This window comes from Bubalus kerabau, chromosome 16, assembly GCF_029407905.1.
Source record: "Bubalus kerabau isolate K-KA32 ecotype Philippines breed swamp buffalo chromosome 16, PCC_UOA_SB_1v2, whole genome shotgun sequence".
Classification (NCBI taxonomy): Eukaryota; Metazoa; Chordata; class Mammalia; order Artiodactyla; family Bovidae; genus Bubalus; species Bubalus kerabau.
This window is the reverse complement of record NC_073639.1, coordinates 28,772,392-28,793,409: the sequence shown is the minus strand read 5'-3', so window position 1 is coordinate 28,793,409 and position 21,018 is coordinate 28,772,392. Positions and strand designations below refer to the sequence as shown.

General features: G+C 36.0%; 1 long non-coding RNA gene across 1 annotated transcript in view; it reads right to left on the bottom strand.

The window, feature by feature from the left end:
- The window catches only part of LOC129629942 (uncharacterized), a 68,134-nt gene extending 49,420 nt beyond the window's left edge, over positions 1–18,714 (bottom strand). The window contains exon 1 of the long non-coding RNA XR_008703402.1: positions 18,441–18,714. This is a non-coding gene — a long non-coding RNA (uncharacterized LOC129629942). The remainder of the gene's footprint in view (positions 1–18,440) is intronic.
- Between the last annotated feature and the right edge of the window lie 2,304 nt (positions 18,715–21,018).

The window sequence follows — 21,018 nt, the reverse complement described above, 5'->3', positions numbered from 1 at the left end:
TGGAGGTGATGGAATTCCAGTTGAGCTATTCCAAATCCTGAAAGATGATGCTGTGAAAGTGCTGCACTCAGTATGCCAGCAAATTTGGAAAACTCAGCAGTGGCCACAGGACTGGAAAAGGTCAGTTTTCATTCCAATCCCAAAGAAAGGCAATGCCAAAGAATGCTCAAACTACCGCACAATTGCAATCATCTCACATGCTAGTAAAGTAATGCTCAAAATTCTCCAAGCCAGGCTTCAGCAATATGTGAACCGTGAACTTCCTGATGTTCAAGCTGGTTTTAGAAAAGGCAGAGGAACCAGAGATCAAATTGCCAACATCCGCTGGATCATGGAAAAAGCAAGAGAGTTCCAGAAAGGCATCTATTTCTGCTTTATTGACAATGCCAAAGCCTTTGACTGTGTGGATCACAATAAACTGTGGAAAATTCTGAAAGAGATGGGAATACCAGACCACCTGATCTGCCTCTTGAGAAATCTGTATGCAGGTCAGGAAGCAACAGTTAGAACTGGACATGGAACAACAGACTGGTTCCAAATAGGAAAAGGAGTATGTCAAGGCTGTATATTGTCACCCTGTTTATTTAACTTATATGCAGAGTACATCATGAGAAATGCTGGACTGGAAGAAACACAAGCTGGAATCAAGATTGTTGGGAGAAGTATCAATAACATTAATATTTCATTGATATGCAGATGACACCACCCGTATGGCAGAAAGTAAAGAGGAACTCAAAAGCCTCTTGATGAAAGTGAAAGTGGAGAGTGGAAAAGTTGGCTTAAAGCTCAACAGAAAACAAAGATCATGACATCCGGGTCCCACCACTTCATGGGAAATAGATGGGGAAACAGTGGAAACAGTGTCAGACTTTATTTTTCTGGGCTGCAAAATCACTACAGATGGCGACTGCAGCCGTGAAATTAAAAGACGCTTACTCCTTGGAAGGAAAGTTATAATCAACCTAAATAGCATATTCAAAAGCAGAGACATTACTTTGCCAACAAAGGTTCGTCTAGTCAAGGCTATGGTTTTTCCCATGGTCATGTACGGATGTGAGAGTTGGACTCTGAAGAAGGCTGAGCGCCGAAGAATTGATGCTTTTGAACTGTGGTGTTGGAGAAGACTCTTGAGAGTCCCTTGGACTGCAAGGAGATCCAACCAGTCCATTCTAAAGGAGATCAGCCCTGGGATTTCTTTGGAAGGAATGATGCTAAAGCTGAAACTCCAGTACTTTGGCCACCTCATGCAAAGAGTTGACTCATTGGAAAAGACTCTGATGCTGGGAGGGATTGGGGGCAAGAGAAGAAGGGGACGACAGAGGATGAGATGGCTGGATGTCATCACTGACTCAATGAACGTGAGTCTGAGTGAATTCCGGGAGTTGGTGATGGACATGGAGGCCTGGCATGCTGTGATTCATGGGGTCGCAAAGAGTCGGACACAACTGAGCGACTGATCTGATCTGATCTGATATGATGATCAATTTCAGATTTTGACAAAGAGTGCTACATAAGAGACAACTAAACTAGGGAGAGTTATAGTTATCACACTGTTGAAATAGTTTGTTAATCTGCTGTGATTCTTCCTTCTCACTTAATTTACATAGAGATAATTTTGGTGACATAACATATTCCCAAATTTGTATCACATCCCTTATATTTATGAGAAGAGTTGGAAGGAATAACAAATGTTGAGTTCTTATTTTGTATCCTACATTGCAGAGGTATTTTCTAGCTTCTACATTTGTTTGTTTTAACATTGTTATTTCCATTTCAATATAAAGAGACAGGGCTCAGTTGTTGAATATTTTGAGGAAGGTCCTACAGCTTGAAATTGAAAATTAAAAAGTAACAGAAAGAAAACATAACTATTGCAAAAGTAAATGTTCTTTAAATCAATTACTATAATAGGTAAAGCCCTCATGAGCTAACAGTAGTAAAAAATGAGAAAATGTAGGTAAAATTACAAAATTGAAAATAAAGGTAAGCTAAAAATAAATGGAAATCCAGGGATTATAAGAGAAAAATAATGTAATTCTACACAAAAATAATTGAAATATCTAAATAAATTGTTTACCTAAATATAAACTACCAAAATTTGAAATGTCATGGACCATTTGGACAAAGTGATTAACATTGACATTAAAACCATAGCAAATATGTCCACAGTTGAATTTGTTCTAGTCTTTTCAAAATATATTTTAACTATCTAAATTATTGAATATACATAAAAAGATGGAAATCTCCCAATTCATTATTTGAATCAAACATAACATTGTTATATCAGTTTACATAAATTGAGGATAAAAAGACTTGTAATAAAACTTAATATCAATTCTGACAACAACTCTTAGACAATAAAAAACAGATGCCAAATTGTTTAAATGTAATAGATTTTTAAACAAAATTGAACTGAGGATATTGTTTTATATGCATATATTTTATATGTTTATATGTATATATTTTTGAAGTTCTAGCAAATGTTACAAGTAAATAAAAGATATTACTGGAGCAAATATTAGATAAGACAAGATAAAACTATCTTTCTCTGCTGATCATATGATTTTATACCTTAAAATTTCAAAAATGCTACAAAATTTTAAAAATACTATAATAATGGTTTTCTGTGTAGATCCATTATCCACTCTCCATATATTAATAGCAATAAATAGCTAGAAATACAAATGAAAGAAAAAGTTCCAATGAAAATCAGGGAAAATATTTTGCATGTATATTATCTGAGAATAACTTTTTTTAAAAAGGCATAATTCTTATACGAAAGAAATAAATCCTTATACAGTATCTTTGAATATCTTAAAATACAATCTTTGCCAATAGGGAGGCATAATATATTTTTATCTTTCTTGATCAAAAATGCAACATAGGAAAATATTGTGTACTAAAATAAGTTTATAAATGTAGTACAATTTGCTTAATTTCTTGAAATAAACCTAAAAATTTAAACATGCACACAAAAATTCTAACAGAACTATGTAAAAAATGTATGGTGAAACTTCCCTTACAGATACCAGATAGTGGAATAAAACAGAGAAGCAAAATAGATCATCATTATTTTCATAATAATACATGATACAGTTATTACTTCAATTCATTGGAACTATTTAATATAAGATATGTGCATATTTTAAAATTCACTGGGAAGAAAACAGAACTGGATGTACATTTTACATATATTAAAAAACAAATTCCAGATATTTTTAGGTTTAAACTGGGGCTACATTATTGTCTTGGTGGGATATCTACTAACTAGTGTAGATTAGGAAAAAAATATGCAAAGGTTTCTGAATAATCTATTATATTTTTAAAAAGTTACTAAATCTCTCTCCCTGCCCTACTGTTGATAAGAGTATGACTGAATGTATGAGGGGGGTGTTGTGGGTGGGTCTGAGTGTAGATGTGGATGTGGGAATACATACAAATGTATTTTTGAAGAAAAGGAAAGCAGACAAAAGACATAAGTAACAAAAAGTATGCTGATCTCCTATAAAAATTGGTTTATGAATAATCACATTCATAGATGAATGTGAAATAAACAAAGTATATTTTCAATTTAATAATTTTGAGAAAATTATTTAAGAAAAGTACAGAGACATTTTTGCTTTTTATTATCCATACTCTCTCTTAAACTTTCTGATATTATGTATTATATTTATTTTATATGTTTAATCTGTCTCTTCCTATGCATGCTAGCATGCTAAGTTGCTTCAGTCATATCTGACTCTGTGCAACACTATGGACTGTAGCCCACCAGGCTCCTCTGTCCATGGGATTCTCCAGGCAAGAATACTGGAGTGGGTTGTCCTTTCCTTCTCCAGGGGATCTACCCAAGCCAAGGATCCAACCTGCATCTCATGTCTCCTGCATTGGCAGCCAAGTTCTTTACCACTAGTGCCACCTGGGAAGCCCTTTGAGTGAGTGAGTGAAGTCGCTCAGTCATGGACTGTAGCCCACCAGGCTCCCCCATGCTCCCCCATCCATGGGATTCCCCAGGCAAGAATACTGGAATGGGTTGCCATTTCCTTCTCCAGGGGATCTTCCCAACCCAGGGATCCAACCCAGGTCTCCTGCATTACAGGTGGATGCTTTAACCTCTGAGCCACCAGGGAAGTTGTGCTTTATCTAGTGTTTGTTGTGTATGTTACCTTCCTTTTACAGTGATTGTATTCTCTAAAAATAATGGGTTTATTGACTTAGCTCATTTCCCCCTGGAGTTAGGAGTTACCATGTCTGTTAATTTGTATCTAATGGGGGTCAAGCTCTAGGCTCTGCTTGTGTCCTGTTGGTGAGGATAAACCTTCACAAGGAGAAACATAAGCTTCCCAGAATTACTACTGAGCATCCTGGTATGTTGTCTCCACTATCAAATTCTTTCTTTAGAGAAGATTTTTAAACTCTCAAAAAGGAGCAGCATGGAATGAGAAAATGACTTTTTGAATGTAATCCACTCTCTTTAAGCCCTGAGGGTTTAAAGAGAGAATTTGGAGGGGAGGATGACCAGAACAGCTATTCAGCCTACTTCTCTTTTCATCATTTTTGTTAACCCAACAGGATTTATAACTGCAATGATATCATCCTATGGACACTTGGGCTATAATATTGATGCAGTTTTTACATCATAGTGATCATATGAACAGAGACTGACTCTCCGGGAAGAATGAGAAGGAGAGACAGAGACAGAGTTAAAATATGGACCTCTACCCATTTCCCACTGCTGGGACTCTGTCTTCCAAACAAATGCTCAAACTAGTTCCTGATAGCCAGGAGTTGCCTTAGGACTCCATCACTGTTTATTTGTTTCTTTTATATAGCTCCTGAACTACACTTTCTTACTCTAGTGTTATTTTTTTCCTAGGGTTAAATTTGGTTTTCTAAAACAGAAAATAGAACATAAAATATTTCTGAGCATGAATATCCATTATTTCATAATCAGCATCAAGAATTTTGAATAATGGTTTAATTATGGAACATAAGTGTCTTGGTCACTTTGCAAAAAAAAAGTTGAACAGGTAGAAGTTCTCAATTAATTTTTATTATGAATGTGTATGTTTGAGTGCAACATTTTATTTTGATGTTTGCACTATAGCATAGCAGTAACAACAAGTTGTAATTTGAGATGGCTTTTGTTTTTACTTTTCTTGGGTTTTGCATTTCTAGCATTTTCTATTTGCTTGACCTTTACTAATGCATTTCATTGTAGCTAGCTGTAGCTTTTTACCCTGAACTGCCAGTTGTACTTCCTGCTGATAGTACTCTATTGTTAAAAATCTAGCATTAGTCTTACAAACCACTGGAGGACTGGCCTTTGGCTACATTGTCTGTAGGAATGCCAGGTGCCGGTGCATTCAGCATTAATGTATGATATAGTCCATTAGCCTCAAGTCTTTATGAGATCCTCTGAGGTTGGCTGAATGTTCCAGGCTGACTTTAAATAAAACAAATTTATTGAGTTAGTGGAGAAATTTATTGCCTGAATAATTTTTGGGCTGTCCTTGAACATTTTTATTTGTTAATGCATTTATTCATTTTTACTCTTTATATGCTGTTGAATTCAGGATATTTTATTGTCTGTGAATATTATATTTGGTTATGTAGTATTCTCACTTGTAAAATCTCCTACATTAAATTGGAATCATACACTCTAAATGTGTTTACCATTTTTCTTTAATGTAGAACTGTATAGATTTTTAAGAAGTTATAGAAAATTTAACTAAGAATGAGAGGAATGAAACACAAATATAACAATTGTTTATATTACTTAGCTAGAGAGCTCTTTTAGGCAAATTAATATTTGAGGGACGAAATGGGAAAGTTTAAAATTGGTACAGCCATGTTAATATATTGACTTAATAATTTATACTTACTAATTTGAGGAAGATGGTAGAGTTGGTCTTTGGAAATATGATTTTTCAAGATTCTTTTTTGCTAAGTGTTTCATTTATGATTCTCTAAAAACATCGCATATACTGCAATTTTCTTACCCACTGATGTAACCATGTGTATAAATCTATAGTTATATGTCATGTGACAGATATGCTTTATGCTTACAGAGGTAAATTCCATTTCTATGTAGATGGTGATTTGGAAAAATTAAATGCAAACTTTCAGGATATTCTAGGATAGTGGCTGCTGCCTAAATTAGAGTCCAAATATCAGATCATCAAGAAAAGAAAACTGTATCACAACCTAGTTCTAGAGCAAAATTCAGTGATAGTATGTACTACAAGCTATTTTTGTGTAAGTATGGGAACATTCTATACATTGGGTTCATTTCTGGAGCCCATGAATAATCAGGTAGAAACTGAACATGAAAGAACATTCTCAGGACACTAAATGTGTTGATGCACAGGTAAAATCACATTGGGAATAAGAGTCCTATCTTCCATGGCTAAATAAATACTAGGTAAGCCCTGAGGTACGGTATATTTGAACAATGGAATCTAGAGAACTGAATGGAAGGAGTTTCAGATGGTGCTGAACCCGAACAGGCAGTCCTCAAGAGGACCACTTCTAGTGGAGAGGGATGTGACTCGGGGGGTGAAACATCAGTGGATGGGTGGTGAAGTGAAAAAAACAAGGAACAAAGAAATGGAAACTGGTCCTACTGAATTAACAAAAATTCACAAAACCAGAAAAACAAGCCCTCTTCACTAGAAAAGGTGAAAATGATGGATAAAATTGCACCATGCTGTACTAAGAAACAAAGTCACTCTTAATATAAGAAATCAAGTCGGTCAACCAGAACTGTTACTCCTTCCTATGTAGAATTGCTTCTGATTGCTAGTCAGAGTTTCCAAATGAACAGAAAGGAGAAAAAAATATTGACAAAAATTTAAAAGAAAAGAGAAAACAATAAATTTTCATGATTAAAATCCTGACTCCCTTGCCCCCTCCACAATACAGAAAGCAAACATAAAGGAATGGAAAAGTATAATATAATGCCTCAAACATATCTTTAAAGAAGTATTTGTAGAAAAGAGTACAAATCTACTGTATCTGAACTCAAACATAAGAAATAAGAAATGATAAAATTAGAAATATATCAAATGAGGGCTTATGGAATCTGTAAAAATACAAATAAAATTATTGAGGAAATTATTAAATTTCAAAATTTTCAAGGGAGAATAATTTTGATTAAAATTTAAAGTGCATTATTAAAACATAATGAGGTGCAATAAAGTACACATTGACAAAACAAAATTAATATAAAAAGGAAAACAAAATGAAAAAGAGACAAGATAATTAACAGAGAAACTCTGAGGTAAAGAAGATCCAACATGCATGTAAATAAAAATTTGTGAAGCCTAAGAAATATAAAATCAGTTCAGTTCAGTTCAGTCGCTCAGTCGTGTGCAACTCTTTGCGACCCCATGAATCGCAGCACGCCAGGCATCCCTGTTCATCACCAACTCCCAGAGTTCACCCAGACTCACATCCATTGAGTCAGTGATGCCATACAGCCATCTCATCCTCTGTCGTCCCCTTCTCCTCCTGCCCGCAATTCCTCCCAGCATCAGAGTCTTTTCCAATGAGTCAACTCTTCGCATGAGGTGGCCAAAGTACTGGAGTTTCAGCTTTAGCATCATTCCTTTCAAAGAAATCCCAGGTCTGATCTCCTTCAGAATGGACTGGTTGGATCTCCTTGCAGTCCAAGGGACTCTCAAGAGTCTTCTCCAACACCACAGGTCAAAAGCATCAATTCTTCAGCGCTCAGCCTTCTTCACAGTTCAACTCTCACATCCATACACAACCACAGGAAAAACCCTAGCCTTGACTAGATGAACCTTTGTTGGCAAAGTAATGTCTCTGCTTTTGAATATGCTATCTAGGTTAGTCATAACTTTCCTTCCAAGGAGTAAGCGTCTTTTAATTTATAGAACTAATTTTTAAGACTACAATTTAAGAAAAATTTTCCTAAATAAGAGAGCCTGAGTCTATCTATATATTAACAGCAACCATATGCACCTAGGTGAACTGATTCACAAGCATCAATTTCTAGGATTTACCCTGTTAAATTAATAGACTTTAGCAGTAAAGGGAAAGAGTCCTCTGAACTTTCCATTAGAGAAATCACTTTCATGGAAAAGATTTTGGCTGTAAACAGAATCCTTGATAGCAATGTAAGAAAGAAGGACAGGTTGAGCAATAATTGTTCAAGAAGTTCAGAGGAGAAATGCAAGTCAGGCATTTACTATATAAATAGACTATCAAGGCAACACCTAATTAAAGCTGAAAACACAAAAAAATCAAAGAAGGAATAGGCAGGCATACACTCATGTTAGAAGACTAACACATCACTAGTTAAAGACAGGTTAAGTGGGCATAAAATAAGTAAGACTACTACAATTCAAAATAAATGGAGATGTATATATATATATATATATATATATATATATATAAAATATCAAAATTTCCAAGGTGGTAATAGAGAATATACATCTCAAGATCATGTGAAGTGTCCTAGAAACTTGATCACATCTCAAGTGAAAAAATTTAAAAAGCTTCAATTTCCAAGATACAGATGTATTACAAATATTCTCATCACAATATAAAATACTAGAAATTAATATCAAATATTCTTCTTAGAAAAACTGTAAAAGGTCAATTTTCATTCCAATCCCAAGGAAAGGCAATGCCAAAGAATGCTCAAAGTACTGCACAATTGCATTCATCTCACACGTTAGCAAAGTAATGCTCAAAATTGTCCAAGCCAGGCTTCAACAGTACATGAACTGAGAACTTCCAGATGTTCAAGCTGGATTTAGAGAAGGCAGGGAAACCAGAGATCAAATTGTCAGCATCTGTTGGATCATAGAAAAATCAAGAAAATTCCAGAAAAAAACATCTACTTCTGCTCTAATGACTACGTCAAAGCATTTGATTGTGTGGATCACGACAAACTGTTGAAAATACTTAAAGAGATGGGAATAATAGTCTACCTTACCTGTCTCCTGAGAAATCTGTATGCAGGTCAAAAAGCAATAGTTAGAACAGGACATGGAACAACAGACTGGTTCCAATATATGTCAAGGCTGTATACTGTAACCCTACTAATTTGACTTATATGCAAAGTGCATCATGTGAAATGCTAGGCTGGATGAAGCACAAGCTGAAATCAAGATTGCTGGGAGAAATATCAATAACCTCAGATATGAAGATGACATCACCCTTATGGCAGAAAGCAAAGAAGAACTAAAGAGCCTCTTGATGAAAGTGAAAGAGGTGAATGTGATTTTCACTTGGTGAAAAAGAAAAAGATGACTTAAAACTCAACATTCAGAAAACTAAGATCATGGCATCTGTTCCCATCAATTCATGGCAAATAGATGGGGGAACAATGGAAACGGTGAGAGACTATTTTCTGGGGCTCCAAAATCACTGCAGATGGTGACTGCAGCCATGAAATTAAAAGATGCTTGCTCCTTGGAAGAAAAGCTATAACAAACCTAGACAGCATATGTAAAAATCAGAGACATTACTTTACCAACAAAGGCCCATCTAGTCAAAGCTATGGTTTTTCCAGTAGTCACGTATGGATGTGAGAGTTGGGATATAAAGACAACTGAGCACCAAAGAATTGACGATTTTGAACTGTGGTGTTGGAGAAGACTCTTGAGAGTTCCTTGGACTGCAAGGAGATTAAAGCAGTCAGTCTTGAAGGAAATCAGTCTTGAATATTCATTGGAAGGACTGATGCTGAAGCTGAAACCAATATTTTGGCCACCTGATGCAAAGAACTGACTCATTGGAAAAGACCTGATGCTGGGAAAGATTGAAGGCAGGAGGTGAAGGGGACAACAGAGGATGAGATGGTTGGATGGCATCACTGACTAGATGGACATGAGTTTGGGCAAACTCCAAGAGTTGGTGATGGACAGGGAAGCCTGGGGTGCTACAGTCCATGGATTGCAAAGGGTTGGGCGTGACTGAGGGACTGAACTGAATTGATTCTACTTACAGAATTTGAAACATAAATAACTCAAGGGTGAGAGAGAAATACAAACCCAAAATATAGTCTTTATATTAAAATTGATCATTAACTATTTGGTATCAAATCTCTGAGTTAAATTCTGTCATAATCTGAAGTAGGAGAGAATGGTTGAGACCATATATATATATATATATATATATATGTATATATATATACACACACACATACGTATTAAATTTTGGAACTCCAGGTAAAGAGAATTCAGTCATTTAAAATGAATTTAATTTTAAAGTGAGTTATTTAAAAAAGCTCTTAACCTACTGGCTAAATATCAAGTGTTTGAATAAAACTTGTTAAGAAAAATTTGTTTTATTTTTACGTATTTTATTTTATGTATTTTGTAGATTGTTCATACTACAACACTGCAACTAGTCTTGGAAAGGATCTGTAAAATGGTATTGGGAATGGAATTGCATATTACTATATCTGTTGATAAAAGGCAAAATTTCCAATGATAATCAGGTGCAATGATACAACAAATGATGTAAAATATATACTTCCTCTAATGCAGTTATTGAGCTGTAAAATTTACTGGGCTCGTTATCTTGTTTTAAATTATTGGAATAATAAAAATAAAAATAAAACCATACATTTTTGCTTTAGGAATTACTGAAATTAAACTTTCTGCCATTTAATTACATCTTTCAAAGGACCATAATCTCTTAATCGCCATGAGCTTCTCTTTTATCCTAGTAATTGGCATTTATGCACATTGCATTCGTATTAAACTTTTCATGTCAGAAAGTAAGGCTGACTGCTGAATTAAAGGCTTTTCAAAAGTAAAGCTTCTGCTCTTTTAGTTTATGATATATGAATCACATTGAATATCCCATCAAATATCATCTTTTGATGGGGTTAATCTATATGTTAATGGATTCTCTATTTTTTTGTGATATCTTGGCCTTTTCACTATTTAATGCATTGTATTTTTGCAGTTTATATTGTCTAAAAAGAAAATTTGCAAGTCAGTGAAGGGGACAGCATACTCTTTGATGACAGGGAAATTACATTCTGTAAAACTTGTGTTTAAATGCTATTAATATATTCAAATTATATTAAAAGTGCCTTTAAAAGGGTTTTTTCCCCCTATAATAGAATGACTTATAGAAATTGCAAATAGATCATGACAGGGCCATAAGGGGAGAGTAGGAACTAGATATAACACCACTGCACAGGAACCCTGTAAGATTTTTTGAATTTTAACATTCAAAGAAGGAAATATGCTCAGAGATTTTACATAATATGTCTAGCTGAGTGTACAATTCTATATCTTGAATACTGAAGGTTTAGAGACTGTCCAAAACCCCTTCACAGATGGACAGATGCAAGAAGATAAGTAAGGAAGAAGGTGGCAAAGAGAACTGTGGGGCCACTAGGAAAAATCACCTCCTCTGGAGACTTGTCATCTAATAAAGCACAAATATCAATAATAAGAAAGTAAGGCGTAAGAAAATGAACTCAGCCTCTGAGACTTTTCAGTAATGAAGTCATAGACTCAAGGTAGCTCTTTACCTTAGAAATAAATGACATAGACTATAAAATATAATTGGTTGTTGTTTAGTCACTAAGCCTTGTCTGACTTTGCAGCACCATGGACTGCAGTCTTCCAGACTCCTGTGTCCATGGGATTTCCAGGCAAGAATACTGGAGTGGGTTGCCATTTCCTTCTCCAGAGGATCTTCCTGACCTAGGGATAGAACTTGCATCTCCTGCATTGGCAGGCAAATTCTTTAGCACTGAGTCACCTAGAAAGTGGAGTAGGAAGTGGCAACCCACTCCAGTATTCTTGCCTGGAAAATTTCATGTACAGAGGAGCCTGGTGGACTGCAGTCCATGGGGTCACAAAGAGTCGGACATGACTGAGCAGCCGAGCACACACTGTGCACGCCTGGGAAGCCCATAAAATAGAATACCTGATTCATCTGTACTTCATTTCTCCCATGGAGTTGGAGAAAACAGTTCCTCACAAGCAGTTGAGCATTCTTTCTGAGGAATTTGGGACAAGATCAAATTTTATAGAGAATTAGAAGAGGCAATGAGGAAACAGCATGATTGGCTAGGAGATCAGCTTTTCTCATAAGGTTGCAGGTTCTATTTTCTAAGGTAAACTAAGTAAAACTGGACTGGAAGATTGTGGTAAGTGTATGGCCGCTTTCCGTGACGGTGAGGCATTCCCCATAAGTGAAAACTGACAGGTTTAGATTAGTGACATGGAGCTGGGCCACTGGAGCAGCATCCCTTTTGTGGGTCCTGACTGTTGTTGTTCAGTCACTAAGTTACGTCCAACTCTTAGCAACCCATGGACTGCAGGATGCGAGGCATCCCTGTCCTCCACTCTCTCCTGCAGTTTGCTCAGATTCATGGCCACTGAGTTGGTGATGCTATCCAATCTTATCATCCTCTGCTGCCCTCTTTTCCTTTTGCCTTCAATCTTTCCCAGCACCAGGGTCTTTTCCAATGAGTCAGCTCTTTGCATCAGGTGGCCAAAGTATTGGAACTTCAACTTTAGCATCAGTTCTTTCAATGACTATTTAGGATTGATTTCCTTTAGGATTTACTGGTTTGATCTCCTTGCAGTCCATCCTGATACATCGATTAAGTCAGGGGATCGAGGAGATTGAAGTAGAGTGAACTCTCATAAACTCAAGAGATAAGGAAAAACTGGTTCCTGGGCTTTTGTGTCTGTGCTTCCTTCTTTGGTCTCTAAAGCAATGCTGTCTGTCTACCTGGGTGTTGTTAGCCTTGGAAACACTCATAAATGAAGCTTGGAAAAAAAGGTAACTTTTAGCTGTTTTCTCTCACCTTAGAGGCCATCAGTACACTGCCTGCTCTTCCCCTCCTCAGTGCAGCTCTTGAGTATAGCCACTTCTCCATCTAGCCCACTGGGCCAGGGATTCAGTGTTGCTCTTTTCATAGGTTCATCCCTTCCAGCTAAAGCAGGCACCATGGCCTGTCCATTTATTTTCAATTTAATGTCACAAAGCAAAGAGAAAAACTGAGGGTGACATAACAGAACAAACCCAAGGTTCCCCTCTCTGAAAGACTATACTCCACAGACCACTGAGACTTTTTGTAATGGAAGTGAGGGGTGAATGAAGGGTATACTGATGGAAAAGTCTCAGCAATCCTTCATTTTTCACTTACTTTTCCTTCTTAGGTCAATATCCTGAGAGAAGTTCTGTTCATACTCATCTCATCATTTTACTTTTCTATCTCTCTCACTTTTCCCCAGATCTTTATTATCCAGAACAGAAGCCATTATTCCTTTACTTGCCCCAACACATAATGCTGATAGTGTCTGAGAGTGAGCTAGATGACATATATGATATGAGTTTATTTTCCATATGATAGAACTCTAAACTAAGTTTCAAAACCCTTAACTCAGTAAGAAGAGAAAAAAAAAGGTATTTGGATTATTTTTCTTTCAAAAACTCTGTTTCTCATAGATAATCTTTTTCTTGCATTACAGCAACTATTATTACATTTATATTTTCTGTTTGTATCATTTTTTAACTCTTTTCAAACAGATAAAAGATTTGGGTGAACTGGAGTAAAGAGGGCCAGTAAACAAATAAATAACATAGCTTTTCAAAATAGCATTCACTTTTATCTACCTATTCACTTAATCATGAAAAATTTTGACTATTTCCACTTTTTCCTATTAAACCTAGGTTGGACTGAAAAGCCCTGTATATGTCTTCTGTGTATATGTGATAGTTTCTTTAAGGCAGACAATGAGTAATGGAATTTCAGGATTTTAATGCATTTAAAATTTTTATTTCTATGGCTAAATTGCCTTCCAAAGTGGCTATATTAATCTATAGTCCAAGGAGCAACATCCAAGGGTATCAATTTCCTTACATATTTACCAACAACATTAGCAAACAAACAAAAATGTTAATGTTCCTATATACACCTATTCTTCTTCTAAGTCGCTTCAGTCGTGTCCAACTCTCTGCGACCCCATAGACGGCAGCTCACCAGGCTCCGCCGTCCCTAGGATTCTCCAGGCAAGAACACTGGAGTGGGTTGCCATTTCCTTCTCCAATGCATGAAAGGGAAAAGTGAAAGTGAAGTCACTCAGTCACGCCTGACTCTTCGCGACCCCGTGGACTGCAGCCTACCAGGCTCCTCCATCCATGGGATTTTCTAGGCAAGAGTACTGGAGTTGGGTGCCATCGCCTTCTCCATATACACCTATAATTATTGCTTAATATTAACATATATTAATAGCATCTCATAGGCACAGACATTTTGAATTTTATTTTATTATTTAATTGAAGGAAAGTCGATTTACAGTATCATTTTAGTTTCAGGTATACAACAGAGTGATTCAGTATTTTTACAGTTTCTACTCCATTAAAATTTGTTATAATATAATTGCTATTTTTTGATGGAGTTCGGGTTTTTTTTTAATATTAAGTTTTATGAGTTGTTTGTTTAGTTTATATATTAACCCATTATTAGTCATATCATTTGCAAATATTTTCTCCTGTTCCACAAGTTATCTTTCCATTTTTGTTGAAGGTTTCCTTTGTTTAAAATCTTGTGAAAAAGCTTTTAAGTTTAACTAGGTCCCATTTGCTTATTTTTGCTTTCATTTCTTTAGTCTTAGGAGACAGATCCAAGGAATATTGCTGTGATATGTCAAAGAGTGTTCTGCCTATATATCTATATGCCTATATATATATATATATACACATATATATATAATTTATATATTTTATGTTTTATATAGGTTAAAATGCCTTTTGGTGCAAGTAGTAAAGATTATCTCTATTCAGTTAAATAACAGGAAATGTATCACATAATGACAAGTTTCAAATACATGGTGTCTCGGAACATGGTATGACCATTTCCGAATCCACGTCTCTGCATTCCCTTTGGTTCTGCTCTACTCCCTGTGTTTGCTTTGCCCTCAGGCTAGATCTCATTCTGCTCATTTAACGGCAGCAGCATTTCAGTTCCCACATCCAGATACAACAGTGTCCAGAGGCATAAAAGGCTCATGTATCCCTCATGTGCTTGTTAAGAGCGAAAAAGAAAAAAAGAAAAAAAAAGTTCCCAGAAGTCACTCTTTGCCCCCAACAGTTTCTCACTAAATATTGGCAAAAATATTCTAATGCTTAAACTAGTCACTATAAAGGAATTACTTTATATTATATAAGGTTGATTTTTACTCAAAAGGAAGCAGCTTCTTTGGCTAGGAAAACAACTGGACTTTCTTGAGGTGCATGGCCATGAGAAATGAGTGGGAGTTAGGCTCCTGAGAGATTCTGTCATGCAGGAAATAACTTTCCCTTCTGAAGATATCCCAAATTAAAACAAAACATATTCAAATAGAAAAATATTATGATATTACAATAATATTAATTTATAAAGAGAACTAAAAACACACCTGAGAATAGAATCCATGGAATTTCCTGACACAGAAATTCATCTACAGAGTATTAGGGTGTTTTTAAAATACAAAGTTATATGACCACTAATATAGAAAATATATAAATCACATCCAGGTAGTGCTAGTGGTAAAGAATCTGCCTGCCAATACAGCAAATAAAAGAGACACGGGTTTGATCCCTGGGTTGGGAAGATCCCCTGGAGAAGGGAATGGCAACCCACTCTGTATTCTTGCCTGGAGAATCCCATGGACAGAGGAGCCTGATGGGCTCCAGTTCATAGGGTTGCAAAGAGTCAGACATGACTGAAGTGACTTAGCATGCATGTACACACAGATTATTAACATTAATGTTGCAAAATATGAACAGAGATGGAGCTTAAATATGTCTTCTCCACAAGCCAAGTACTGAACAAAAATATTTATTTCCATAAGACAGGAAAATTAGAACAACATTGAAGAGATCAATATTTGGTCTCTGGTAACAAACGAAATTGTTCAGCGAGGTTAATCCTGCTCTTTTTACCACTGAAAATACATTTGAATTTTGACAAAATAGCAGAGCTGATAATTCAGAAGCAGTAACTATGAATATACATTAAATAAATATGTAATGAATTAAATATCTATAAGTACTAATGAGAGGGGAAAAGCATGGAGAAGGACTTATGGAGTGCCAGGTTAGGATAAGGTGTTATTATTTTACAGATGGTGATTGGTTAAGGCTGCCCTTAGAAAATGACATTTGATCAGAGACCATAGAGAGTGAGGGAAGGACTCATACAGGTATTAGGGCAATTTACTAATCAGGGAGAGAGAAGTGAAAAGAATTAGACATTTTCTAGATAAGATAAAGAAGGTGCCAGAATGATAGAATTGTTCACTTTGCAAATCTTATTTTTACTTTTTCTTTAATTTTTTATAGTCAAGACCTAGTTGTAGAAGCATGGAATAATGTACAAAATTTTTCACTATGTATTGAAATTTTCAGTTAAGTTTCTATTCTATTTCACCAAAGATATTCTAGACAAGGGAAAAATAATGGCTACATCTGAATATATATTTTTATTAAACAAGGTTTCTTTCTATATTATAATCATTGCTTCTAGCACTTCTTAGGCACATCTTTAGTCTTACTACATACACACCATTTTTCAGTGACAGGTTGTGAACATTTAAATAAAGAGATATGGATAAAAATGTGTCAGGTTTTGTAAAACATTCTCTGAGGGAAAGACATAATATGTCTGTCATAATTGAGTCACTAGAAACAGAGATCCTGGAATGGGCAAAGATAATTATCTAAATTCGAGTATAACATCCTGTAGTTTCTCTTATGGCTCAGTTTCCTTTGAATTATTCAAAAGGTTGATTCAGTAAGAAAATACATTTAATGCTCTTAAAATACGGCATATGCTTAATCAATGGTTGCTGTTTTTATTACGATATCTATTACTACTTCCATGTTTAACATGCAACTTTGAGATTGCTAGTTTTTTTCCCCATCACCTGTAGAGACTTCAACTCGAGCATACTTGAAGGTGTTGAATGTGTAGCTCTTCTTGGGAGACTCATAATGGTATGTGTGTGTCTGTTTACAGGTATATATGTGCTACTCTGCTATAGATCTTATAACAGACTCCGGGTCTATTTTTTGATGTTTATTGACAGCTTTGATGCTGCCACTTGCCCATTTTTCTTTGCTGCACAGCTGAATAAGCCAATAAGGAAGCATGAGTGTTCTCTCCTTTGGTGCAGATGAGAAGTTCAAATCATGAAGCCCCTTCCTGTGTATGGTAACATTCACCCCAGCTCACTTCCTAACTACTGTAAAATCTCCAACCAGTCTCCTTTTTCTGCTTTCTTAAGCCATGTTTTTAATCAGCTTGAGAGTCACCCTGTTTTTTTCTGAAAGTTTTGGGAGTGTGGCATCATCAGTTTTGAGGCTATAACTAAATGTAGAACAGGGATCCATCCTATCACTGTAGAGGGCCAGAATACATCAATTTCTGTTTCTTATTGTGCTTGTTACTTATTTCATTACCTGTTACAGGTAAGTATATCTACATTAAGATTTTGTTTCCTGATACATTGTATTTACGTTTAATATATCTGTATTCATACTGGTTGATACGAGCTTGCCACGAATTCTCTGCTACTAGAAAGAGAATTGGAGAATATATTTTTGTTTCCTCTCATGAATATAGGTAACTGTACTTTGAATATGTGTCCAGATGTATTGCATGTAGATATCTTTTGTTCATTTTAAAATTTTTGTTCTTTGATTTGTAGGAATTGTTTATATATGTTAAATATTATGTTCTAATTCTGCTTTTTACTAACATTGTAATGAACTATTTATCTTATACTGATTGACATACAAACATAGATTATCTCTTATTTTTCTATTCTGAACCATTGATTTATATTCTGTAGCTTCTTACCATGTGCTAATATTTAGTGGAGTGAGCCATCATCATGCTTTTTCTTTTTTTCCAACATTATTTAGATTTTTACTTTTTAAAATAAAACCATTCTAGGGGTTGCATTTGGCCTTCCATGGTGGCTCAGATGGTAAAGAATCTGCCTGCAAAGCAGGAGATCCAGGTTAGATACCTGGGTTGGGAAGATCCCCTGGAGAAGGGAATGGCTACCTACTCCAGTATTCTTGCCTAGAGAATTTCATGGACAGAGGAGCCTGGCAAGCTACAGTCTGTGGGGTCACAAAGAGTCAGACATGACTGAGCAACTAATACTTTCACTTTTGGGGTTACATTTAGTTGCCAGTTTGAGGAGCAAATGTCAGCCATTTAATCCATTAGTATGTGCCAGGGTCCAGCCCCGGCTGATCCAAGGTATTCGAAGCGGGGACGGTGTTGGCAACCTATTTATTTATAAATATTTATCAAAGATATAAAGAGTAATAGAATGAGGATAGCTCAGTAGGAAAATTCAGTGGAGAAAAGAGGCTGAGTAGCTTGGTTTACGCGGGAGACCAATAAAACTTCAAGAAAAGAAGTTTGCACCACTTACGTAGGCCGCAGGCGTCCTTCCGTTCTCCTGAAGGAGAGGAGACGCTGAGGCCTCCCCGGTCGGATCTTAGAAGCCCAGGCATAATTAGCAAGCATGGCGGGTTCCGCGCTCCAGATGGAGACTCAGCCAGAATTTGAGAGAGAGAGCGACATGGGGAGACCAAGTTTCGGTGAACAAGGCCCGCACTTTATTTTCCAAAGTAGTTTTTATACCTAAAGTTGTGCATAGAGGATAATGGGGGAAGGGGTGGAGTCATGCAAGGCCAGCAGTTCCTGGTCCTAATCGAAGCCAGGCTTTCAAACTTATCATATGCAAAAGTTCAGGTGAATTACATCATCTTCTGGTCAGGAGGCCTGTTAACATTTTAAGAAACTTATCTTTCTCTAAAGGTGATTATTCCAAAGTCAGGCACCAGCCTCCAAAAAAGCATTAAAGCTGCATTCCTATAGGGCAAAGGTGAGGTGGGCTCAATCAAGAAAAGAATTAACTCAAGGGTCCAACGTTACAAACACTGAGGCTACTACTTACATTTCTATACACCCATTATATCAATCAATACACTGCCAAGGACACAGTAGGTAAGGAGTATGGAGACTTAGCAGCAAACATTGGCCCAATAAGTGAAAAACCCTTCACCAATACAATTTCTAATCAATCTTTTAACTACTCAAAAGAATCTGTGTTTAGACAGTTAGAACATCTCCTGCCTCTCACAGTTGGGAGGCTCTGAACAATCTCATGTGGCCGGAAAAACCTATTCAGGCAGGCTAGAGGATTTCCAAAGGAGTTTGTAGGTTGAAACACTGTCACACCCAGGAATTATTAATTGGAGCTGTAAGCTAACTCTTTTTTCAGAGAGAGGTAGTGGGGACTGCCCCCGTAAAGTCAGAGGTGTAGGTGAGAGCACAAAGCCGAAAGTAGGCAGACTCTGGTTTGGGGGTAGATGCTCGAGAATTTCCAGGGGGACTCCTGAGGCTCGATCCCACCTTTGCGTGTGCCAAGCCTCCTTCCTCATGACCTTTGCCATGGGCGGAGCTCCTGCTCCCGGCAGTGATAGAATTCCAGTTGAGCTATTCCAGATCCTGAAAGATGATGCTGCGGAAAGTGCTGCACTCAATATGCAATATGCACTCAATATGCAATATGCAGGCTCCTGGCAAGTATGTAAATTTTTTAATTTATAAAAATCATCTTTAATAGAGTACTATGGTATTTGTTTATATAGTTAATAGTTATAAAATTTTCCTGATGATACTGGATATCATGAGCATGTGTGTTAAATTACTCAGTCACTCAGTCATGTCCAACTCTTTGCAACCCCACAAACTATAGCCTGCCAACTTCTTCTGTCCATGGGATTTTCTAGGCAAGAATATTGGAGTGGGTTGCCATTTCCTCCTCCAGGGAATCTTGCCACCCAGGGATCAAATCCATATCTCTTGTGTCTCCTGCATCAGCAGGCAGATTCTTTTACTACTGTGTCATTTGGGAAGATATTGAACATTTTCTAAATAAAATTTAAAAATTCAAATTTATTAGGTTTTATTAGAACAATTACACAGAATAAAATCCAGAAATTCATCAACGATTGTCATTATTATATGCTGCTTTGTGGCTTTTTAAACTGTATTTCTCATGATTCTAATTTATTCATAGAATAATTCAATTTCATATATAACTATAATATGGATATAACAGGCCTTCCATCCATAAAATTAATGAGGACAAATCTTTTATAAAAATGTTTCATAAAGAGCATTTTTTAAAGTTATTGAATTTTCATGACTGCATATATATGGTCAACAAAAAAGAAAAGGGAAAATGCTTTATGAAATTCATGAGCAACATTTGAACTCAAATTAGGAAATCTACTGTTAATTCTCCTGATTAGCAATTTAAACCAATATTAAGTATGAAAAGATATCAGAAGTCTAGAATCAATGAATCTAATTGAGAAGATTTTTATACTTGATTTCACTTAACGTTAAACAATCCTTGTTTCATGAAGTATATCAGAATAGCTATTCCACAATCTTCTTAGGTTATGGAAGACAGTAAATACATTTGAAAAGGTAGTATATCTTCAGGATATGTTATCTTATTTGTACACAGGTAATATGTGTTCATAAATAAGCTGGAAGTTTTGTACAGACTTGTCAGCAAGTTTTTAAAGTCTTCCTTTATAGTTGTATATCTTCAAGAAGCAATTGCCCTTTAGAATTTCTTTTGTATTGAAGTATAGTTAATTTACAATATTATACTAGTTTCAGGTATACAACATAGTGATTCAATTTTTTTATAGAGTATACTCCATTTAAAGCTATTAAAAAATAATAGCTATATATCTCTGTGCTCTTCAATATATCCTTGTTGCTTGTCTATTTTATACATAGTAGTCCTTATCTCTTAATCCCATACCCCTCCCCTGTTCCTCCCTGCTTTCCATTCCTCATTGCTAACCATTACTTTGTTCTCTAAATCTGTGAGTCTGTTTGTTCTGTTGTGGTTTTCATTTGCATTTCTCTTATGAATAGTAATATTGACCAAATTTTCAATGTGTTTTTTGGCCATCTGTATA